The sequence below is a fragment of the Pan paniscus genome, chromosome 11 (assembly GCF_029289425.2).
Source record: "Pan paniscus chromosome 11, NHGRI_mPanPan1-v2.0_pri, whole genome shotgun sequence".
NCBI classification, from domain to species: Eukaryota; Metazoa; Chordata; class Mammalia; order Primates; family Hominidae; genus Pan; species Pan paniscus.
This window is the reverse complement of record NC_073260.2, coordinates 104,581,641-104,605,708: the sequence shown is the minus strand read 5'-3', so window position 1 is coordinate 104,605,708 and position 24,068 is coordinate 104,581,641. Positions and strand designations below refer to the sequence as shown.

The 24,068-nt window shown below is 38.1% G+C and overlaps 1 long non-coding RNA gene across 8 annotated transcripts in view; it reads left to right on the top strand.

Annotated features, from left to right (window-relative positions):
* The window catches only part of LOC117981642 (uncharacterized), a 279,710-nt gene that overhangs the window by 156,831 nt on the left and 98,811 nt on the right, over nucleotides 1-24,068 (top strand). Inside the window, exons 7-8 of one of the 8 annotated variants that reach the window (XR_004673226.3) lie at nucleotides 16,283-16,381; nucleotides 17,807-18,141. The exons of 6 other annotated variants lie outside the window; for them this stretch is intronic. This is a non-coding gene — a long non-coding RNA (uncharacterized LOC117981642). Of the gene's footprint in view, nucleotides 1-16,282; nucleotides 16,382-17,806; nucleotides 18,142-24,068 lie in introns of those variants that run through there. One more of the 8 variants, XR_010109165.1, reaches the window with a different exon arrangement.

Genomic DNA, 24,068 nt, shown 5'->3' with positions numbered 1-24,068 from the left:
CAATGTATTTCAATACACTTTGTTGGATAGATTTTACAGAGCAACCCATTGGAGAAAGCCAAAGTTTATAGGCTTTGGTGCCAGGCCACAGCAATAATAATTTCTGTCTCACCCTAATTGCCTCTTTGTTTCTTCTTTGGTTATCTTTTGCTTTTGTGCTTAATTCAAAAGCTTGTAACAGAGCAATCATCTCAAACATATTTCCCAGCTGTCAAGATAAAATTCTTAAAAAGAAATCCAAGTTCCAGAAGTGGAATGTGGGACTCTTAAGCCCTTTCTTATAACCTGCACAAGTGACTGGATGTATTAAACTACCACAGTTCCTTGCAATATTCTTTACTTCCAGCCAACTCATCTGTGACTGCTGGAAGGATAAGTGTATTGTGTGAGTTGCCTAATCCAAATGTCTCTGAGTTGCTAGGTTTAGGCCAAGACGTTCCAATAAAAATGAAGGCAGGCTCCCAGTCTTTGCCTAAAGCTGATTCAAATCACATCTACTTAGAATGAATTATCTTCACAATATTTTCTTTGGGGACTTCTCTGGTTGTAATAAAGATAACAAACAAAAGCTGCTTATCAACATTTCCAGTTAGAGAAAAACGAAAATTTTAAGTAAAATAAATATATGTGAGAACAGTATTTCCAACTTCATTGAATTTCTTTAAGGATCTGGTAGAGATTGAAGAAGAGATTGACTGTTAAGAAAAACAGAGCTAACAAAAGGTGGGGTCTCAGAGATTTAAAATGTTTATTGTTTATTCATCCTAAACTACTAACTCTCTTTGGGGTATGCAAAAATTGACTCCCCACCTTCCATTTATTTATTTATTTAATTTTATTTTTGAGACGGAGTCTTACTCTGTTGCCTAGGCTGGAGTGCAGTGGTGCCATCTCAGCTCACTGCAACCTCTGCCCCCTGAGTTCAAGTGATTCTCCTGCCTCAGCCTCCTGAGAAGCTGGGATTACATGCACCTGCCACCATGCCTGGCTAATTTTTATATTTTTAGTAGAGACGCGGTTTCACCATGTTGGCCAGGATGGTCTTGAACTCCCGATCTCAGGTGATCCGCACACCTCGGCCTCCCAAAGTGCTGGGATTACAGGCATGAGCCACTGCGCCTGGCCCCCACCTTCCATTTAATCCAGTCTTTGGAGGAATCAAATTAAGGGGATGACAGTGGTGAAACAGTTTTTCCTAGATATGAAGGAACTCATGTGCAGGCCAGCAAAAGAAGATAGAGGGAAATGTATGTAATCATACTAACAAGAAATACATAACAAAATGTGATGAAATAGTCAAAGGCTTTCAAGCCTACTGTGTTGGAGACTGGTAGTTGCCTCACCAATCTATATTCTTCCATTTGAAAAAAAATCACTTAAGCAATAGAATCTCCTGAGTTTTACCTGAGTGGCTGTCCAGTGGAGACTGCATTTCCCAGCCTTCCTTGCAGCTAGGTGTGATCTCATGACTAAGTTTGGCTAGTGAGTAGTGTACAGAAGGGACATGTTCTCAAAAGGAAGCTGCTTGCTCTTCACTTTCTCTTTTCCCCTTCCCAAGGACTGGAACATAGACATGGTGGTGGTTCATTACTGACCATGTGGATTAGAACAACACCTAGTTGATGGTGAAAAGAAAGAAGACACTTGGATCATGGATCACCTTGTGGAATGACACTATCCCACAACCCTGGACTGCCTACCAGTTTGCATGTTTATGAAAGAGGTGGTTTCACGGAGTGCCTTGCTAATCGAGTGTGGTGTTTAGACCAGCAGCAGCACCCGGTAACTTATTAGAAATGCAGAATCCCAGACCCATCCACTGAATTGTATAATTCGCATTTAAAAAACATCTCCTGACAATTCATATACACATTGGAAGTTGACGAGCATGGGTATAGTGGTTAAAAGGATAGATTCTGGTGCCAGAGCCTGGGTTCAAATCCAAATCTGTGACTTAATTAGTTGTGTCTCTTTGGGCAAATTATTAAAATTCTGTGTGGCTCAGGTTTCTTTTCTGTAAATTAAGGATATTAATAATATCTTCCTTATAGGGTTGTTGTAAGAATTATATCAGGTAATATAAGTAAATATATAAAGCTATCAGTTGGTATAAAGCTATAGAAGAGTTTGCTATTATTTTTATTACAAAAAAACTTCTATCTTGTTTAAGCTATTTGGTCTCTGATAAAGCTGTCAGACTTATAGATTTATTATAAAATCTGTCCAGGGCCAGCAAGGTTTTTGCATAATAGAGAGACTTTGTAACCACAGGAAATCTGCAAACTAACATTTTAATAAATCCATCCACTGTTAAAATAATAGGTCTGGGTGAAGATTTGGAGAAGGGTAGAAATTGTGTCAAGTCTTATAACAACCATGTATCTTGGCACTTTCAGGATAACCTTTACAGTAACACGTATTCATATTCGATGAACATTTATTAAGCATATACTTATGTGTCAGGCATTTTCCTAGGTACTTGGGATGTATCAGTAAAGAAAACTGACAAAAATCACCCCCCTCATGAAGTTCATATTCTACTGCAAGTGTGGGAAGTGGTCTGGAGATGGGGAGTATCCATCAAGTTTAGATTTCATTATCAGGTTGTGGCTCAGACTATGTTTCCTAATGACTAGCTTGGAAAATTTAAATATCATAACAAAAGGAAGTGAAAAATAGATTGAAAGATCCCGGAGCCTATGATATTGTGGTTACTATAAAATCTGTCCAGGGCCAGAAAGGTTTTTGCAAAATGGAGAGACTTTGTGACCACAGAGAATTTAATCTGTATTCCAAAGCAAGTCAGAAGCACATCTGACATCAAAGTTTCTACCAACTGTAGAGCTGGGATGTTCTCCAGTTAAGTTCTCTGGATGATCTTACACATTGCTGAAGAGCAGGTAAGGGGCTCCTCCATCAGGCCTTTGATGAGTTCCCGCCAGGAAGTATCACTTCATCATTAAGAGGTTTGGCCATAATGGGAACTTACTTCATAGAACTTTTGGGGAAGTGTCCAAATCTTCCACCAATTTCTTTAAGATTGTATTGTTGTTTTTCTTAAGTTGTGTGTGTGTGTGTGTGTGTTTTAACATATTCTGGATATTTTTTTCAAACCTGTGACTTAGCTTCTCATTTTCTTAACAAAGTCTTTAGAAGAGGAAAAGTTTTTTATTTTTACAAAGTCCAACTTACCAATTGTTTCTTTTATGGCTTAGTGTTCGTATGTATATATGTTCTAAGAAATATTTGCTTAACCTAATGTCACAAAGGATATTTTCCCCCCTTTTTCTCTAGAATATTTACAGTTTTAGTTCTTATATTTAGGTCTATGGCACATTTTGAATTAATTTTTGTGTAATGTTTGAGGTAAGGTCAAGATTTATTTTTTTTTCTATATAGATATCCAGTGTCTGGTGCAGTTTGTTAAAAGACACTATCGTTTTTCCATTGAATTGCCTTGATACCTTTGTCAACCATCAATTGGCCATAAAAACATTTATGTCTGAAGTCTATTCTGTTCCACTGATTTTTATATTTATACTTAAAACAATATCACAGAATCTTGATTATTGTGGCTTTGTAAATCAAGAAATTAGGTAGTATAAATCCTCCAAACTTAGTCTTTCACAAAATTGTCATGATTATTCTCATTCCTTTACCATTTGATATAAATTTTAGAATTTTCTCATCAATTTCATCTCTTACAACCTCACAAGGATTTTAATTGGGGTTACAATGAATCTATGGATCAATTTAAGGAGAACTGACATTTTTAAAATGTTGAGTTTTCTAATCCATGAGCATGATTTATCTCCATTTATGTAGGTATTTAATTTCCTTTGGCAATGTTTTGTAGTTAAGTGTGCAAGTCTTGCAGAATTTTGTTAAGTTTATTCCCAAGTATTTTATTTTTGATGCTATTATAAATGGAGTTGCTTTTAAATCTTAATTTCTAAATTATTTATTGATGGTATATAGAAACAATTGATTTTTGTATATTGATGTTGTATCCTGTATCCTTACCCAATTCATTTGTTTTCAGTAGCTTTAGATTCCTTAAGCATTCTCTTCATACATAAATATGTTGTCTGCAAATAAAACAGTTTTACATTTTCTTTTCCAATATGCAAGGCTTTTATTTATTTCTCTTGCCTTATTGCACTGGTTATGACCTATAGTTCAAGTTTTGAGAGTGGATATCCTTCAATTTTTCTAGATCTTAGATATAAAGCATTGAGGCATTCACCACTGTGTATATTAGCTGTAGTTTTTTGTCACTATTGTCCGTCTGGTTTTATCTTGAAAGTGCCCTTAATCAGACTAGTAAATTCCATTTCATTCCCGATTTCCTCAGAGTTTTTATCATACCTGAGATATAACTTTGCCTAATGGCTTTTTTATCTCTAACAAGATAATCACATATTTTTGTTTCTTTCTTGTGACATATTATCTCATATACATTGTTGGGTTTCGTTGGCTAATATTTGCCAAGCATTTTTTTTTTTTTTTTTTTGCCAGTGTTCATGAGGTGCAATCGTCTGTAGTTTTCTTGTGTTTCTTTGTCTATATTCAGTACAAGGGTAATACTGGCTTTATAATATTAGTTGGGAAGTATTTTCTACACCTCTGTTTTCTGAAAGAATTTGTATAAGATTAGTATTAGTTCTTCCTTAAATGTTTGGTAAACTTTTACTCATGAAGCCATCTGGGTCTGGATTTTTAAAAATATATGTTTGATAAGGTTTATAATTACAAATTTATTTTTTAAAGTAGTATAAGGCTATTAACACTCTCTATTTCTTCTTGGGTCAGTTTTTGAAAGTTTTATTTTTCAAATACTGGATCAAATACTTGGATCATTTCATCCAAGTTGCCAATTTATTATTCATAACATTGCCTTATTATCCCTTTAATGTTATTTAGCATCTGTATCTTGTCCCCTCTTTCATTCTTGACATTGGTAATTTGTGTCTTCCCTGTTCTTTTAGATTGGTATGACTATAAGCTTAACAATTTCATTGATTTTTCCCAAAGAATATTTTTTCTGTTGTTTGTCCATTCTCTATTGTATTGATATTCCTTCTCCTGCACAGCTCTAAGTTAGTAAGTGAGAATTGATCTTAGAAGAACATGAAAACATACGGGAAACAAAACAGGGAAAAATATTAAACAACTACAGTTTTCAATGTGTTCATCTAGATACCATGGCAGATCTGAGAAACACACATGTAGTTCTCTGTGCTTAAGGATATTATTATCTAGTACTCTGCCTCTCAAACGTTTTCATAAAGTTATACCAAATGGCAGGAAAGATTGAATAAGTACTTTTCATGACATAGGGCAGATATTCTCAGACGTTTTTATGTTCATGGAAAACCTAGTGTCTCAGTTTTCTCAAGGCACCTCAGATCAAAAGAAACCTACGAAATTCCATTTATTAAGTAGATAGGTCCAAAATCATTTAATTTTTATTTCCTAATAACAAGTAGCCATTAAATAACAATACAAATATTTATATTCAATTCTTAAATAACCACAATTACTTATTAATGGGATATACACCTGTTAGGCACTGAACAACTTTTAAAACTTTGGACTCACATACTGCCTATTTGTTTTACATTTATTTTCATGCATTAGTTGCTTTTTTTCATGGCAACTGCTAAAAACCCAGCTTATCAAAGATATGATGTTATCAAAAGAAATGTAGTATAATCTAATATTGAAAATATTATCCTGAGCTAGTAGTTTTCACATTGTCCTATTGATATTGAATATCTCTACTTTTTCCTAAAAAAAATAAAGTATCCCATGATGCCCCATTAGTTCACCGTAGTTCCCTGAGGTGCCTCAGCACAGTTTGGGAACTATGGGTCTAGGGTAAAAAAGAAGAAAGCTCCTGAGATCCAAATTTCCTTGAAAGTTTAAATATGTTAAATCTTTAAGATTCATCTAAAGTTTTTCCTCTATTAAATGATACATTTGTATTTAAACATGATTTTACACTTTATAAATTTCCCTATATTTATTTTATGGATCCTTGTATTCCCTGAGATATCATAGCAGAGTCCTGGGGATACCTCTACTGCAACTTGAGAGAGAAGGATCTACCTATGGAAATAAGATAATGTATGCAGATGAGAGGTTAACCAAAAACCCAAGGCAACTCAAGTACTAACGCTGGATAAGGAGGAAGTAAGACAATGTAACCAAGTAATTTACAGTCTTAACCAGGATCTTTCTGAGACTGAAAGGGAGTGGTACCAATAGTAATTGGGAAAATAGACATAAACATAGGCTATCCCAGATAAACAGGGAGGCATGTTTCCCCAGGAAAGATTGGAAATCATTGATTTTGCAAATATAGTGGGACTATGCATGTATTAGCCAATAAAACATCTTCCACCAGATTTTTTTTTTTTAAATCTAGAGAGTCCATATTATATCCACCTCTAGTTCTAAGAATACTGAAACATTTCCCTCAAGATTGCAACCCCTTCTCTAGGGAAAATAGCATAACCAGGTCTTATTTTTCACACAATGCCTAACTCTGAGGAACATCTTTCAGTGAGGAAGCCTTCCCTACATTCTTCTGAGAGGTGCAGTGTTGTCGCCTCTTTACTGGAGAAGTTATCCTCTTCTGCCCACACCTATAAGAAGAGAATCTGGAACCAGTAACAACCAATAATCCTGTGGGTTAACAATTACCATTTAAATCAGCAAACTGACATCTAAGGAACTTAAAATTATGTATGTAGATGGTAATGCCATCTTTTCTTTTACAGGAAAAAGAGGAGGCTGCCATTTTTTTTTTAGTTTTTTAACTATATACTCAATTCTAATTCTGGTAAAAATTATTTTATTTCTCTACATTTTTGATTTAGCCACTTTAATCAATTCTAAGATACAAATATCTTTATATTATGCTCTTTCTGAAATTAGGATGTGTCCCACAATTAATGATATATCATAGTTTAATTGGATTAGGTAATTGTTTTCTGTGTGGTGGCACATAACATAATGATGTATCTTTATAAGTAATGGGGTCTTAGATTTAAAGAGATAAAGTTATTATTCCATAAGAGAAAGGTGATACCAGTCATGTTGGAGTGATGTAAAGATTCAACAAAAAAATTTTGTTTACAGGTAGTAAATATGGTAGAGTGAATAAAAAACTAGGATATGAGTAGAAATTCTCAGGTTTTTTTTTCTGTTTTCCTTTTTTATTGAGATGTTAGTAAGGGTTTTTGTTGCCAAAACAAGTGAGAGATACAAGCATAAAAGAAGACACAGATAAGTTGTCTTGATAATTTTAGACTCTAAGATCTCTCTATGGAAAGGTCAGCTACTTTTGTAGACAAGATACTATCCAAAATAAAAACAACAGGTATTTGAGGCAGTGTTCAAGACAATGACTGAATACATATGTAATATGTAAAAATAAAAATGTAGATTCCTATTTTCTTTCCTCAATAAGCTATGTGAGCATATAAAGGATGGGTCTGCTTTTGGGGAAAAATGCTTTTCTATAGAAAAATTGTAATTTCCTCCATCCTCTCCCAAAAAAGGTTTTAAGCCCTGAGATGAGCAAGGAAATCAATCAGGATAACACTAGTTTCACATGAACCTCAAGACTATAACTATAGTTACTATCTTCTTTTCTTAAAAAAAACTTTAGCTTCCTTTTATCTGTACCAAACCAGTACACTAAATTTTCTCCCTTACAAAATTTTCAACCAAGTTGGAATTAAATTAATGTCACTGTAAAATACAAGAAAGAATAGGTAAGCCCAGTGTTTGCTCTGTGTAATGCATAAAACAGAAGCATTTCTCCAACAGCACTAGCCCTAGAGGTACCACATTAAGAACTGGCTGCAGGACAAAGTGATCCCTTAGGTCTACTAACAAGGCAGGGAGAGGAGAGTCCAGTTTCAGCAAAGATGAGGATTCCCTGCTACGCTCTACGTTTAGCTTTTAGTTGTAGCCAGATCTCAAACAGATCCTAGGTCCCCCTAACTGACAAGGCCAGAACATAGTACCTTCACAGGGTCAAGAGGGCCAAAGTCGTCTAAACTAGTCAGTGAACATCTCTGCTCCATAATTTGTTAATGCTCACAATGATAGCACTACAGACATCAAGAAGCCTGGGTTTTGGAACAACTTACACATTTGTTATAGCAAAATATTTGTGTCCCCCTGACATTCCTGTGTTGAAACCTAATCACCAGTGTAATGGTACTTAGCAGCGGTGGCTTTTTGGTTGTGATTAGGTCATTGTATTAGTCTGTTTTCACGCTGATAAAGACATATCCGAGACTGGGAAGAAAAAGAGGTTTAATGGACTTACAATTCCACGTGACTGGGGAGGCCTCACAATTGTGATGGAAGGCAAGGAGGAGCAAGTGACATCTTACTGTATGGCAGCAGGCAAGAGAGAGAGCTTGTGAAGGGAAACTCCCATTTTTAAAACCATCAGATCTCATCAGACTTATTCACGATCATGAGAACAGCATGGGAAAGACCCGCCTCCATGATTCAATTACCTCCCACCAGATTCCTCCCATGACACATGGAAATTGTAGGAATTACAATTAGAGATGAGATTTGGGTGGAGACACAGCCAAACCATATCAGTCATGAAGGCATAGCCCTCATGAATGGGATTGGTGCTCTTATAAAATAGACCTCTCTCGTATCTTTTGTCATGTGAGGACACAGCAAAAAGACAGCTGTCTATACACCAGGAAGTAGGCCCTCACCAGACACTGCATCTGTGGAGGCTTGGTCTTGGACTTCCCAGCCTCCGGACTGTGAGAAATAAATTTCTGATGTTTATAAGCCATCCAGTCTACGGTATTTTGTTGTAACAGCCTGAACTGATTAAGACAACATCATTTACCTAATAAGCAGTGATAAACATTCTTGTCTAGAGTAAATGATACGAAATATAGTACATTACTGCTGAGGTTATTTAGTCTGACTTTAAATTAAAGCAGTACAAATGACTTCTTCCATACAATAAAGACAAACTTTGTACTCATGCTTCTCAAAGCCAGTTGTGTCTCTAGATCTAGCCTCAGTTTAACAATTTTTTAAAAAAATACCTTTCCTAGGTCAGTGCTAAGATGAAAAAGGAGTAGCGAGCAAAACACTCTCTATCCAGAATCCCTGTAATAGAGCTCTAGAATCCAGCAGGTATAAGCACATTCAAGTTTGAGATTGTGGTCTGTGGCAATCGTTTCTATCCTTCTATCTCTAGAATGTTCATCTTGGGTGGCTTGAAGGTTGCTGGATTCACAGCCATTCAGTTGGCCTGGATATAACCTGAGCATAGGTCAGTTCCACTGGAAAGGGCCACTGTGCTCCTTTGTAGCCCAGGTGACAAAGCCTCCTGAAGCAGACTCCTGAGGTGGGGGTGGAAGTATGGGAGTCTTTGTTCAAAACTGCTCCATTTATCTGATGAGTCTGTCTTTATCCCCATTTCTGAAACTGGACTTTGCTGGAATTTGGACCAGATAAGGCTGTAGAAGAACCAGAAGTGAACCAGTCTCGGTTTCCGCTTAGGGAAAGAGTCGGGGTGCTGCTTGGAGTGGACAGGGTCATTCAAGCGGCCTCTCTTTCTTCGTTATTTTTCCCCTGTGGAGTTTTGGTTTGTGGAATGCTTCTGTCACTCAAAGGTTCTTGATATCCTTGGTGGGAGGAACTTTGTGGGGTGTGTAGCCAGCATCACTCGGCCTTGTTTGTTGCTCAAAATACTGAATGCTGTCCTGTGTGTTTTGTAATAATTCATGATGACAATGGTAGCTCTATCCTTCACCACCAGGATCTCGTCCATACTGTCAGTGGCCATAGGATCATGGTAGGGGGGATACACAGTCCTCTCTTATTCCACCAAGGTACTGAAATAACTTGTTTCCAGGGAATGCTGCTCATGGCTAGGGAAGAGGAATCAATGTGTAGGGTCTTTGAGGGCATCCTCATAGCCTGGCAGTTACAGACTCGTGGGGAGGGATATCTTGCCTAGGGAACCCCTAGGCTTAAGAGCGGGCTCTCCTCGTTGTCTTGAAGCCACTGAAAAACTAGGATCCAGGTGATTTAGAGCTGAGTCCCTGCCACCACAGTGAAATGATGTGACAATTATGCTGACAGATACTAACGAGGAACACCACCCAGCTGTTGCAAATTAGCAAGGCTTCCCTGGTAAAGTCTACCCAGACGTCTGTTTCTTTGCCACCATGGGGATTACTGCAACCCAAGCTCCACAGTACAGACAGAGGCTTTATGGTGCAGTCAGGACCCAAGCCACGGTGTGCAAGGCACTATACTGTACTCCAGGCAGGTCTGAACCTCGGGTGCAGATCGGTGAGCACGGGCTGTGCAAGTCTAGGATTCCAGTGTTAACTTTCCTCTTTACTAGCTAAGTGACATTGAACAAGACACAATCTCTCTGAGGCTGTTTCTTTGTCTGAAAAATGATGATCAAATACCTGCTCTGTCTATTTCATGGGGTTCTTGGAACATCAAATAGTCTTTGTTCTCATTGGTTTTATGAATCATGGAGGCATGATATAAACGTGAAATAAAAGACAAGGCATGTAAAAATACTGTGTGAGATTTAAAGGGGCACACAAATGCAAAAATTACTGTTTGTGACTTTTTAATAAATACAAGGTAAAATATCATTTTTATATTCAATTAAATCCAACCATCATTTTTGAGGCCCTGCTTTAATACATGATTCTTTGGGATGTAGTGTTAAATTATCCACATGCACCCTAAGTCTGAACAATTTTTGTGTAGCAAGACCCCCATCCCCTGCCAAAAAAAGCAAAGCTATAGCAACCAGTGTTCTGGTGTTCTATGGCCTTTTTTCCCTAAGATCCACACTTTGCTTTTTGCTAACCCATCTCTCACTGTAAATGTGTACAGGAACAAAATGTGAGTACCGTAGATTAAGGCTAGAGATAATTGGCAGAACATAGGAGAAGAATCAGTGATGAGGGAGAAGGTGGGAGAGAAAAAGAGGGACCTGGGAATTGGAAAGAAGAAAAGACAATGTACAAATAAAATCAATCCTCCCAATTGTGGCATGCAGAGTGAAAGAACTAAGCTACAAACATGGATTCAATCAGATTCAATCAATCAGATGCCAGATGGACACGGCTTTAAAAAATGAGGCTATTATCACTGAAGTTCATTTGACAGAGCTTACGTGTAAGAGTCAAGCGATGATCACTCTTGTCTACAGTCATAAAATAAGATGCCACGGTGATTTATCACTTTACTCTTCTAATATAACCCAACCTTTAGGAGTGTCTATAAATTTGGTTCCTACCTTTTGAAAACTCTTACTGTATCACTGTAAATTAGCCCATTCCTTGGCACATACTAGGCATTTGATAAGTGTCTGGTGAATAAATGAACTGAAAGAATGCAGACCTAGTTATGTTATTTTATCTTTTCATGGTGTTGAAGGATTCAAAACTAGAAAATAACACTCCCCCTTTCACCCTCTTATTTCCTCAAACACAAGACTCTTATTTAAGATTCCTCTAGTCTATGCAGATAACTTAACAATTGCTGGTACTCACTGAATGATTACTGTGCTGGGTAGTGTGTTAAGAAGTTTACACGATCTCATTCAATCCTTGCAACAACAAGTGAGCATGTGATTATCCCACTTTAAAAATGGAGAAAGTAAAATTCAGGGAAGTTACCCTTAGAAAGGGAAAAAGTTTATACACCTAGTAAGTTGGGATAAGGGTAACCAATTGGATATGCTTTTCTTTAATAATTATATTTTCATAGAAAAGGCTCAAGGAAGCACACAAAGAATTACAACTACCCTTTTCTAAATTGCAAAGGCCTGCAGAAAGTGTGTCCGTTGAGGATAAGCTATTGGCAGTGACCTTGAGGACAGAAGGAGTGGCTAGAGCAGGAGCATTTCATTGTTTTTTGATGCCAACCAAAGTAAGAAATGCATTTTATATCCTAACACACACATACACACACACACTCACACATAACCACACATACGTATGTACATAACTGAAATAAAACTTTTACTGAGCAATGCTTACTGCCACTATGTGTGACGCATAATAATATTTTCCATTCTGTTCCCTTCCATTTACTTTTCTTTCCTTCTCTTCCCTTCCATTCTATTCTATTTTATTTCTTTAAATGCTGGTTGGGACCCACTTATAATTGACTTCACTGTGCATTCGTGGGTAATGAGCTGCAGTTTGGAAACCAATGAGGTGGAAGGCAATAAAAGTAGTAGGAGGAACATGGAATTTTGATTCACTTGTGAGACTGGAAACTTGGGCTGCTATTGTGTGGGCTAAAGCAAATAATAATTTCTTTGAACTTCAGTTTCTCACCCATAAAATGGGGATAATAATACATACCTCAAAGGGATGCTGAGAAGAGTGAGCGACAAACATACACACCTACTCTAGTACTTAGTGTGTCCCACAGATGTATGGTGACAGCAGTGTAATGAGGTGGTTAGGAATGCAGAATGCTGGGCCCTGTCACAAACTAGCTGTGTGATCTTAGGCAAATCACATAATTTCCAAGCTTTGGTTTACTCCTGTGTAAAAAATGAGGAAATAGTAGTATTTACTTCACAGGGTTGTCGTGAGCATTAAGTGTGATAACATATGTAAAGCTCTCAGCACAATGCCTGGTGTGTAGTAAGTGCTCAATAAATTATTGGCTATATCATCTATTCAACAAATATATCTATTATTATTGTCCAACTACTTAGAGCTACTCTGGAATGCCCTTGACTGGGTGACAATACATATTTTGATGGGACAAATTCAGGATTAGAGGTGTGTGTGTGTGTGTGTGTGTGTGTGTGTGTGTGTGAGAGAGAGAGAGAGAGAGAGAAGAAAGGAGAAAGAGAGAGAGAAGAAAGGAGAAAGAAGAAAGGAGAGACAGAAGAAAGGAGAGAGAGAGAGAGAAATAATACATGTGTAACAAACCTGCACGTTGTGCACATGTACCCTAAAACTTAAAGTATAATAATAATAAAAAAAATCAGAATTGCTCTATTTTACTCATTGGTATCTTCAAGAGGCCAAATCAAACTTGGCTGCAGCAAAGGAAATTATTTTTAGTAAAGAAAGGTTAGATCCAAAATTGGATTCCCTCTCTTTGTTTTTGACAGTATTTCCACAAAACCCAATCTTTGGAATGGGGTTAAAAGCCTTTTTTTTTTTTTTTTTCCAATAAGTAGACTTAACAAAAAAATGAATAAAGGAAAGAACTCTACATATTAAGTAGTGGAAAGTAAGTTTCATCCTTTGGAGGTTAGCTAAAGAACTCTATGGCATGGCCCCACACTCCCTAAAGCCTTCCTTCTTGCCACCTGTGCCAGGTAACCTCTAAGATGCCCCCAATACTTCCTGGTATTCATGCTCTGTGTAATACTATCTTCCTGTCAAGTGTGGATTGGACTAAGTAACTCATTTCTAACTAATAGGATAAAGTGGAAATGACAGTGTATGACTTAGAGACTATGTCATAAGAGGTAATATGGCTTCGCCTCTCTCTTCTGGAGCTTACTCTGAGGGAAGGTAGCCGCCATGTTGTGAGCAGCGCCATGGGAAGCCCATGTGATGAAAAACTAAAGCCTCCCACCAACAGTCAGGGAAGTGAACTTGGAAACTGATCCTCCAGCCTCTTCAAAAGAATGTAGTCCGAGCCAACAGATACCCTGAACCAGAACCACCCAGATAAACCACTCCTAGATTCTTGACTCTCAGAAACTATGAGATAATATATGTTGTTTTAAGCTGCTATGTTTGGGGATAATTGTTATACAGTAATAGATAGCTAATATATCACCCTTGAATCTTGCTTCCCACACCATCTGTGTTAGGTCAGTCAGTTAATGATTCATTTATTCTCTCATTCTTTCCATGAACTTCTATGGACTGCTCATTATGTGTTGGGCAGTGTGACTGTCTTCAAATCCTCACTTTAAGGAGTTGCTCTGTTCTGTTCCATTGATCTATATCTCTGTTTTTGTAGCAGTACCATGCTGTTTTTGTTACTGCAGCCTTGTAGTATAGTTTGAAGTCAGGTAGCATGATGCCTCCAGCTTTGTTCTTTTAGCTGAGGATTGACTTGGCGATGCAGGCTCTTTTTGGTTCCATATGAACTTTAAAGTAGTTTTTTCCAATTCTGTAAAGAAAGTCATTGGTAGCCTGATGGGGATGGCATTGAATCTATAAATTACCTTGGGCAGTATGGCCATTTTCACGATATTGATTCTTCCTACCCATGAGCATGGAATGTTCTTCCATTTGTTTGTATCCTCTTTTATTTCATTGAGCAGTGGTTTGTAGTTCTCCTTGAAGAGGTCCTTCATGTCCCTTGTAAGTTGGATTCCTAAGTATTTTATTCTCTTTGAAGCAATTGTGAATGGGAGTTCACTCATGATTTGGCTCTCTGTCTGTTATTGGTGTATAAGAATGTTTGTGATTTTTGTACATTGATTTTGAACCTGAGACTTTGCTGCAGTTGCTTATCAGCTTAAGGAGATTTTGGGCTGAGACTATGGCGTTTTCTAGATATGCAATCATGTTGTCTGCAAATAGGGACAATTTGACTTCCTCTTTTCCTAATTAAATACCCTTTATTTCCTTCTCCTGCCTAATTGCCCTGGCCAGAACTTCCAATACTATGTTGAATAGGAGTGGTGAGAGAGGGCATCCCTGTCTTGTGCCAGTTTTCAAAGGGAATGCTTCCAGTTTTTGCCCATTCAGTATGATATTGTCTGTGGGTTTGTCATAGATAGCTCTTATTATTTTGAGATACGTCCCACCAATATCTAAGCCCTCAGAAATAACGCCGCATATCTACGACTATCTGATCTTTGACAAACCTGACAAAAACAAGAAATGGGGAAAGGATTCCCTATTTAATAAATGGTGCTGGGAAAACTGGCTAGCCATATGGAGAAAGCTGAAACTGGATTCCTTCCATACACCTTATACAAAAATTAATTCTAGATGGATTAAAGACTTACATGTTAGACCTAAAACCATAAAAACCCTAGAAGAAAACCTAGGCAATACCATTCAGGACATAGGCATGGGCAAGGACTTCATGTCTAAAACACCAAAAGCAATGGCAACAAAAGCCAAAATTGACAAATGGGATCTCATTAAACTAAAGAGCTTCTGCACAGCAAAAGAAACTACCATCAGAGTGAACAGGCAATCTACAAAATGGGAGAAAATTTTCACAACCTACTCATCTGACAAAGGGCTAATATCCAGAATCTACAATGAACTCAAACAAATTTACAAGAAAAAAACAAACAACCCCATCAAAAAGTGGGCGAAGGATATGAACGGACACTTCTCAAAAGAAGACATTTATGCAGCCAAAAGACACATGAAAAAATGCTTGTCATCACTGGCCATCAGAGAAATGCAAATCAAAACCACAGTGAGATACCATCTCACACCAGTCAGAATGGCGATCATTAAAAAGTCAGGAAACAACAGGTGCTGGGAGGATGTGGAGAAATAGGAAGACTTTTACACTGTTGGTGGGACTGTAAACTAGTTCAACCATTGTGGAAGTCAGTGTGGTGATTCCTCGGGGATCTAGAACTAGAAATACCATTTGACCCAGCCATCCCATTACTGGGTATATACCCAAAGGACTATAAATCATGCTGCTATAAAGACACATGCACACGTATGTTTATAGCGGCACTATTCATAATAGAAAAGACTTGGAACCAATCCAAATGTCCAACAATGATAGACTGGATTAAGAAAATGTGGCACATAGACACCATGGAATACTATGCAGCCATAAAAAATGATGAGTTCATGTCCTTTGTAGGGACATGGATGAAATTGGAAATCATCATTCTCAGTAAACTATCGCAAGGACAAAAAACCAAACACCACATGTTCTCATTCATAGATGGGAATTGAACAATGAGACCACATGGACACAGGAAGGGGAACATCACACTCTGGGGACTGTTGTGGGGTGGGGGGAGGGGGGAGAGATAGCATTAGGAGATATACCTAATGCTAAATGACAAGTTAATGGGTGCAGCACACCAGCATGGCACATGTATACATATGTAACTAACCTGCACATTGTGCACGTGTACCCTAAAACTTAAAGTATAATAATAATAATAATAAAAGGAGTTGCAGTCTAGTGGTGGATATACAGTGGACAGACTATTACTGTTTAAAATGCTAGGTGCATACTAAGTGTCACTATGTGGTTTTGATAGAGGGCCTTCGGGACTCAGAGGAGGAACAAGGACTTCCTGCCTGGGCAAATGAAAGGATACAGAGAGGAGATGGCACTGGACCTAAGCCTTGATACCAAGGTATGATGGCTTTGCCATATGTCCACTTGGTTGGACTGAACTGCCTTCCCCAGAATTCCCTTTCTTCTATGTTTCTAGGTTGGGTGGGGCACAAGGGAGATTCCCACCCAAGGAGAAGGGAAGCAGTGGCCATTTCTTAGTGCACAGGTGTGTGGGGCTGCTAACTCACTTTGTTGGCGTGAAGCAGCAGCTGGCCTGCCATTGCTCTACCTTCCCCTGTGGTCTTCTGTAGCATGTCTGACTTCCAGGTCAAGTGTGTGTTTAGCTCTGGGATAAAGGGCTTCAGCTTCTGAAGGATACTCTCATCAGTAAGGTGAGAAGCAACGAGACGGGACACGGTCCTTTTTTGCTTGAGGTGCTAGCCTACTCCTGATTTTCTCTTCCTGTCTTCCCCATGGAGTTCAAGCTCCAGTCACATGTAGAGACAACAGCCTTATGGAGACTGCGTAACCAGCTCCCACGATCGTGTAGATCGTGTAAGCCAGTTCCCTGTGACACACAGGTGGAAATGACAAGAAAGAGCATTGGAGGCAGAGGGAATAACAGGAACACAGGAGTGGAAGAGAAAAGGTAGAAGTAATACCATAACCACTTGTATAACACCAGTAGTGACCAATCAGAATGAATCATTACCCCAGCACTGACCAATCAGAATGAAGGCAGACCGCAGCACTGGCCAATCAGAACAAATGCTTGCCACAGTGCTGAAGCAGGGTCCTGGATGGCCCGGCTGTGTCCCTTTTAGCTACTGAATTATAAGGTCTTACTGAGGAGAAGTCTGAGTGGGTCTTGTGGTGGTTAAAAGTATGGGAGTGGGGATCAGAGAAGCAACTATTTGCCAACTAGTACAGAAATGTTTTAATATTTCAACAACTTGCACTATCATACTGATGCATTCCAGCTAAATAGAAGCTCTGAGAAAATATGCGTGGTGTGTGTGATGCGTAGCAAGTTGTTTAATGTTGCTGGCTCGTGGTATGGCTGTAGTTTTAACCACCCGGTGACTCAATTCAGTGAAATTGATTTAACCTGTTTTGTCTTAAGTGGCCATAGTCAAAATAGCTATGAAAACAATTCCATGGCAAAATGCTATTTTATACCAATCACAGATGACCAAGACCCTATGCTTTCACTGAATGAGGGATCAGAAAGCAGGAATTTTAGCCAGTGTTCTGCTACTGTCACATTGTGACCTGGGAAAGTCATTTACCACGACCCAACCTGCAACCAGAAGGAATGGCCTTACTTGGGCTTTCCTCTGTGTAATTTTCTTGAGACTGGAATGATCCTCCATTCCTTAAAACTATGAGTAAAGACATATTTCACCCAAGAAACCTGCCCTACATCTCATTGGCTCGGCATGAAATTTTTAGCTTGTGGTAATTATTTTACATGAATTGATATTTTATTCCCTGTTCTCTTTAGGTAGCATCACAGGTGTGCAGCTTATTCCTCCTTTTGATTGGCTTGATCTCTCAACAGATGCATAATTTACTGGACATCCCTTTTATACTCTGTAATGTCCCCTGCTACCTAGAGCTCCGCATACAGCAGGTGCTTAATAAATACTTAAGCGTCCATATAGCATTTTGGTAAATGTTCCAGTTCCAAATAAAAATCAAACAGGATATTTTTGTGTATTTAAGGGTTTTGGATTGTGTCTAGCGTGGTATTTTCTCTACTTCCCTTCCAGTGGCATGAATAATTAATAATAGAGTTGGAACTCCGTGTGTGCATGCCCATAATAGTATTTGTGTGCATATAATAATGGTGTAAAACTTAACTCATTTTGCTTCAAATAAAAAGCCATTCCTGTTTAACAATTAGCGGCTATGAACACAAAGATCATTTTAGCATCTTAGAGCCAATAATTTCTTGTAGATAAGCTAAAGCTACCAAAAATTAATATTTATCATTAAGAAGAAATTCAAATCTTAAACAGAGAAAAATAATACAATCAACTCTAGACACTTAAATATTCTTGTCCTTGGAGAGTTAGGGCAGTTGGGCTTAATCTGCCACATTCTCACTAATAAAAATGTCACTATTGAACTCCCTGTTCTTTTGGAAAATGAGAAATACAAATTGAACATTCTATAGGGAAAAATCAATACAGGAAAGTGTTGGACTATGGTTTTAAAATAAGCTTCTAAACCCAAACAAAAAGTAGATATACAATTAACAGAGTAGTGGAATGCGAATGCAATTGCTGAGAGTATGAAATTTTGAATATGAACTCTTTCCTCTCAAGCAAATGAATTAGTAGAAGAAATTACTAAGAAAAAGCTGAATAGAGATGACTACAAAGAAATAAAAATTTTAAGCCTTTTGATATTACTGTGAGACCAATTTTTCTTCTTAAGCCTGGAAGAATTTCTGAAAAATTCTAAGGTAGGTGTTTGATCTTTTCTGCTTGACTTATTTTTTCTACTTAGCACATACACATTTATTTGAATTTGAAAATGTTTACTGCACCCATGTGTAAAAATTAACATATATATTTACCATGACCTTGTGATGTATACAAGGCAGAATGGAATGAGAATATTTCTTCTCCAGTCTATTTCTCTGGAATAAATCATAAATTGTTCCATTGTTATTAAACCATTTTTCAATAGTTCAGCTCCCAGCATTAGCATCAATAAATTCCTCTTCTAAATATAGAAAGCAAGTCACTATTTTCTTTAACTTTCATAACCTCATCCATTCCTTCAACTAGTTTTTCACTTACACATACTTGTACACATACTTGTATGTGTAAGTGAACAAACTGGTTTTTAATTCTTAGCAAACTGCTCATTCCCCAACAGATGAAGTGTCTCTTAATCTATGCCAGTGCTCTTTAGTCAGAATTGGTCTTCTGAGTCTATATTTTGCCCCCTATCACTTTGCTTTCATAAAGAGCATCACAGAAGCTTATTCATTAGCATTCAGAGTCAGTCTCTAATGTAGGGGTAGCTCTGATGCAATTTACATTTAGTTCTTTCCATGCTTCCAGTTCTTTACATCAAGCCCTCCTGTTAGCTCTGAGGATAAGTGAGCCAATTGGAAAAGGTTTTGAGCCCTTAGCAAATCTCATCATAAGATATATCCAAACACTGTAATCTGAATGCAATCTTCATTAAGAATTTCCACCACCTGCTTGCTGAAGCCACAGCACAGCTCCACTCATAATCACCATGCAGGGGGCAGCATTAGTTAATGTCATTAGACAAATGTTGCCATCTCCTTGTGCATGTTCATTAGCACCAGGTGGGAAAATACAGGCATGGAAATTTTGGGTTGATTCAGGCTTGGACATTATTTATTCAGCTAACTTTCTGAGCATCCTTGAAAAACCAAAAAGGTTGGATTTGAGATAACTTTTTTAAAAACATACTTCAGGGGCAGTGTCAGTGTTCAACTTCACTAATGAAAGTAGAGGGTTACTTTCCCAGAGGTATGGCATTGGGTAAGTTGATTACTCTCTTGGTTTCCCCATCTATAAAATAGGGAGGATAATTTTATCTACCTTATAGGGTTTGTATTCAGATTAAATGAGCTGATACAAATAAAGCACTTTGAACAGAGCCTGGTTTGTTTTCATCATCATAATCTTCATCATCATCTTTGTTATGCTAACTCTGCTTTCCATTGTTCATCTGAGCACACCAGGGAGCCCACAGGGACCCACATGGGCCACTGAGAGTAATTTGACTCTGAAACACAGCAGCTTTTGTTTTCTTTTCTTTTTTAACCTACATCCTTGGAGCACTTACTAAGTGCCAGTCACTATGCTAAACTGTTTGCAAACATTTTCTCATGCAAACCTCACAACAAGGCTAACAAGATAGATACAAAACTGTATTACAATTTCCATTTTATAGATGAGGAAATTGGAATTTGGAGAAGTTAATTTGCTTATAGAAATAAGGTCCACAGACTCTAAGAAGTGGATAGACTTATATTTCATATTAACTTTGTTTTAGGTGTTATATTGACCTCAAGACCAATTATGAAACAAATATTTAGAGCCGGAAAGCCTTTCCCATTCATGTAGTGCACATGTAGGAGTTAAGACTTAGAGAAGTTAAGGACTTCACCCAAGGTCACACAGCCAGCTGTGACTAGCTGGGATCAGAACATTTACAGAGGTCCTTGGCCCTCTAATGCTCTGCTTTTTCTCTATATATTATTTTACGTCATTAACAGATTTCTCCAAATGTGAAAATATTCAAACTGTGCATTCATCTCAAGGCATGAGTTTCTGCAGCAAGGAAATCATTTATATAAATGGAAAATTAATTGAAGGGAGAAAAGAAATACTTGGGATAGGTTTTTGAAATTTAAACACAATTGCTTAAGTAACATCTTAAAAGATGGCATTAAAGTCATACCCCAGAAGCCACAAATATGATAATAAAAGGTTTACAGTGCCTGTTTTACCAGACATTCTTCAATCCCATTTTCTTTCCAGTGTTTATAACTAGCACGGAACTGAGGCAATTAAGAACAGCTTTCTTTCAGCTTCTCTAAGGCTTCTTGTGTTTTAAACCTGAATTCCTGAGGCCAGGGAGGAAAAGGGAATTCCCTAACCTCTGCGTCCGCCACCTCCTTTGCCACACACACACACACACACACACACACACACACAATTCTTCCTCCCAGAATGAAGAATTTCCTTCATTCTTTTCCTTTTTCATCTCTTCTGTCTCACAGCCTCCACTCCCTCCCACAAAACCTAAACTTCAGAACTTGGCTCAGTGACATTCCCTCAAGATCAAAGTTAAATGATAATTTCCATAAAAACCAAAGTCATTTCAGTCTCACTGTCTCTCTGAAAGTCTGAGTCTCATGCCAATAAAGCACAAAAAAATTCCACACTCCCTTTCTCTTCAATATGAAAGTCCATGCTCCGTCTTCCTTTCTTCTGGTGTCTCTTTACTCCTCACACATTACTGCTTTTCTGCAGAGATGTCCACAGTAAGTTCCACCTTCTAATTTAAGATTTAGCTACTTTCAGTGCCTCTTTTTCTCTCCTGGATAGGCAATGCCTGTGAGGATTGAGGCTACAGTAGTAAGAAAAGAACCAAGAAGCAAGGCGGTAGAAAGTTGGAAGACAGAGAGAGGGAGCAGTGATGAAGAGGGGATTGTAGGAAATTCACATAATTATTTCAAATATTAAAGATCATAGAGCTTGTAAGTGACTTAGTTAAAATACTAACTCAAGGCTTTTTGACCTGAGTCAAACAAAATCCAATTGTTGAGAATATCATAACAAAAGGGATGAAGGCTGGTCCCAATAGGAGTTATGAGCTATCCTAGGGATTGCAACATAAAGTGTCTGTGCAAGAGTGTGAGTCAGTGACATAAATACGGGGAAGAGTGGGAGAGACTACAGGACATCATGATACCACCTTTACATATTTCTGTGGCCTTGCTTCACACATCTTCAGAAGGAATCCTCTACCTGACCTTATTCAGCACAAATAATGGGCCGAGAGCAACAGCAAGCAAGCTGGAGTCTGGACAAGGCCCCTTCCCTTCTCACTGCCCCATCACCCCTCCACGCATAACCACAGATATGACCAGGTAGCTCCTTTATTGCAAGGTGAATGAGGAGGTTCTGATTTTCCCCTGAAAGTAGAAGGGAACCCTTTCTGAAATCACTGATATTTTTCAGGAATCCTTCCACAAAGTCACTAATTGGAGAGTTAACTGATAGCAGGGGGAGTACATATTTCCCTTTGTCTAAGATGTCACCAAGTTTTATGTAAATTAAAATAATTGTCTCCCTCAAGAAATGGAAATAGTAATACTCCATTTAGTTGGGAAGTAACTTCAGAAAGAGAAAATACAGGTGTGTGAGTGTTTTTTCTTTTTCTTATTTGAAAGGAAAATATCAAATTCCTAACACAGAAAATCTCCCTGAGAGTCTGCCTCCAGTAGGAAAGCTCATTTTGCATTCTGCAAGTTTTATGAGAAAAGCATTAAGCTCTAATAAGCAGCAATTTTAGTATTATTCCTTGGATGTTAAGTTCATTTGTTGAGAATACAGTAATACCATGGGATGAAGACTGGTCCCCATAGAAGTTATAAACTATCTTAGGAATTATGACATGAAATGTTCATATATCAATTATAAAAAATGAATCTATTTTCTGTTGCTCCATTTTCATTTAGTAGGAGAAAAAAAGTATTCTACAGAGTCTGTTTAAACAAACAGAAAAATGAAATCCTAGAGTATATATTCAATAACACCTTGGCTTGATAGACAGCCCTGACTTGGAAATATGAATCAACAAGTGGTTTTTCTGATATGATTGGACAGAAATATAAGATAATGGAAGGTAGAACTAACATTTCATGATCATACTCCTATGTCCATTGTCACCTAACTTTGTAGTGCTATCCCACTCCTATTCTGGGCTCAGCCTTATGACCTGGGTTGGTCAATGGGATACTAACAAATGTGGTGCAAACAGAGATCTGAAAAGCACTTATGGGTTTCCACTTGTTCTTGTCCTCTACCATAGCCATAAGCATGTATTTACATTATCCTTCTGCTCACACAGAGTAGAGCAAAAGTCACCTCAGTCATCCTAGCTGAAACTATCCTAGGTCAGTCAACAACCAGCCAATCCCTGCACAAGACAAAAAGAATGTCTTAGCTGACCCAAGATCAGCAAAATCTCCTAGCATGCCTTCCAGATGCATGAGTAAAGAATGTTTATTGTTGTGTCATTTGTGGTGGTCTGTTATACAGCATGATTATAGTACTAGATAACTAATACAAAACCTACAGTGATGAAATGGTTTCTGGATATCAAAACATATTGTATATTGTGTTACATGTTATATGAAAGCTACAGTAGGGATATGTGTTAAGACAGACTGGTAGGCCTGTATGGCCAAGCCACTTCCAGGCAGGGGAAGAATTCTCACTTAAAAGAGATTATTCCTGGTACCAACCACTCAGGGAAAAGCAGTGTCTCTCCAAGTAGAAATTGAATCTGACAGTATGGACCATTGTCAATTGGATGATATGGCAGGGTCTCTCCTGGGCAGGAGCATTTGTCTAGCAGGATGTTTCTCTGAGAGGCCATTCAGAATGACTTCTGCTGTGTGGGGACTGACCAGGAGCTGAGCAGTGAAGGACCCAGGAGGTTCCATGTGATGACTTTGGTAATGATGATGATGATGATGACGATGGCTGACACCAACTGAGCAGGTTGCTTATTATGTCCCAGGTAATATACTCAGCCCTTGATGTATGTCAACTCATTTAATCTTCATAACAACCCTATAAGGCAGGCATTTTCTTTCCCTCATTTTACACTTCAGGAAACTGAAACCCAGAGCTAGAATATTAAGTGACCTTTGTCCTTTGACTAAGGACAAAATAACAATTAACAAGTAGAGCTAGATGGCCACAAATCTGGCTCAAGAACTCTATTCTAAAGAGCTTAGGGAACCAAACAACAAACAAGTTGAGTAAGGACGAGGACTTTATACTTTGTTAGCTGGGTTGCTGATGGTCCTAGTACTATGTTTCTGACACTGCATGGTCAGGAATTTTTCACCACTATGAGGCCAGTATCTTGGTGACAGTAGGAAGGGAATAGAAAGAGAGAGAGAGCTACGGTGGCAATGAGAGTGAGAGAGAGAGAAAGAAGGAAGAAAATCTTGATGAGAAGGTAAAGTTGGG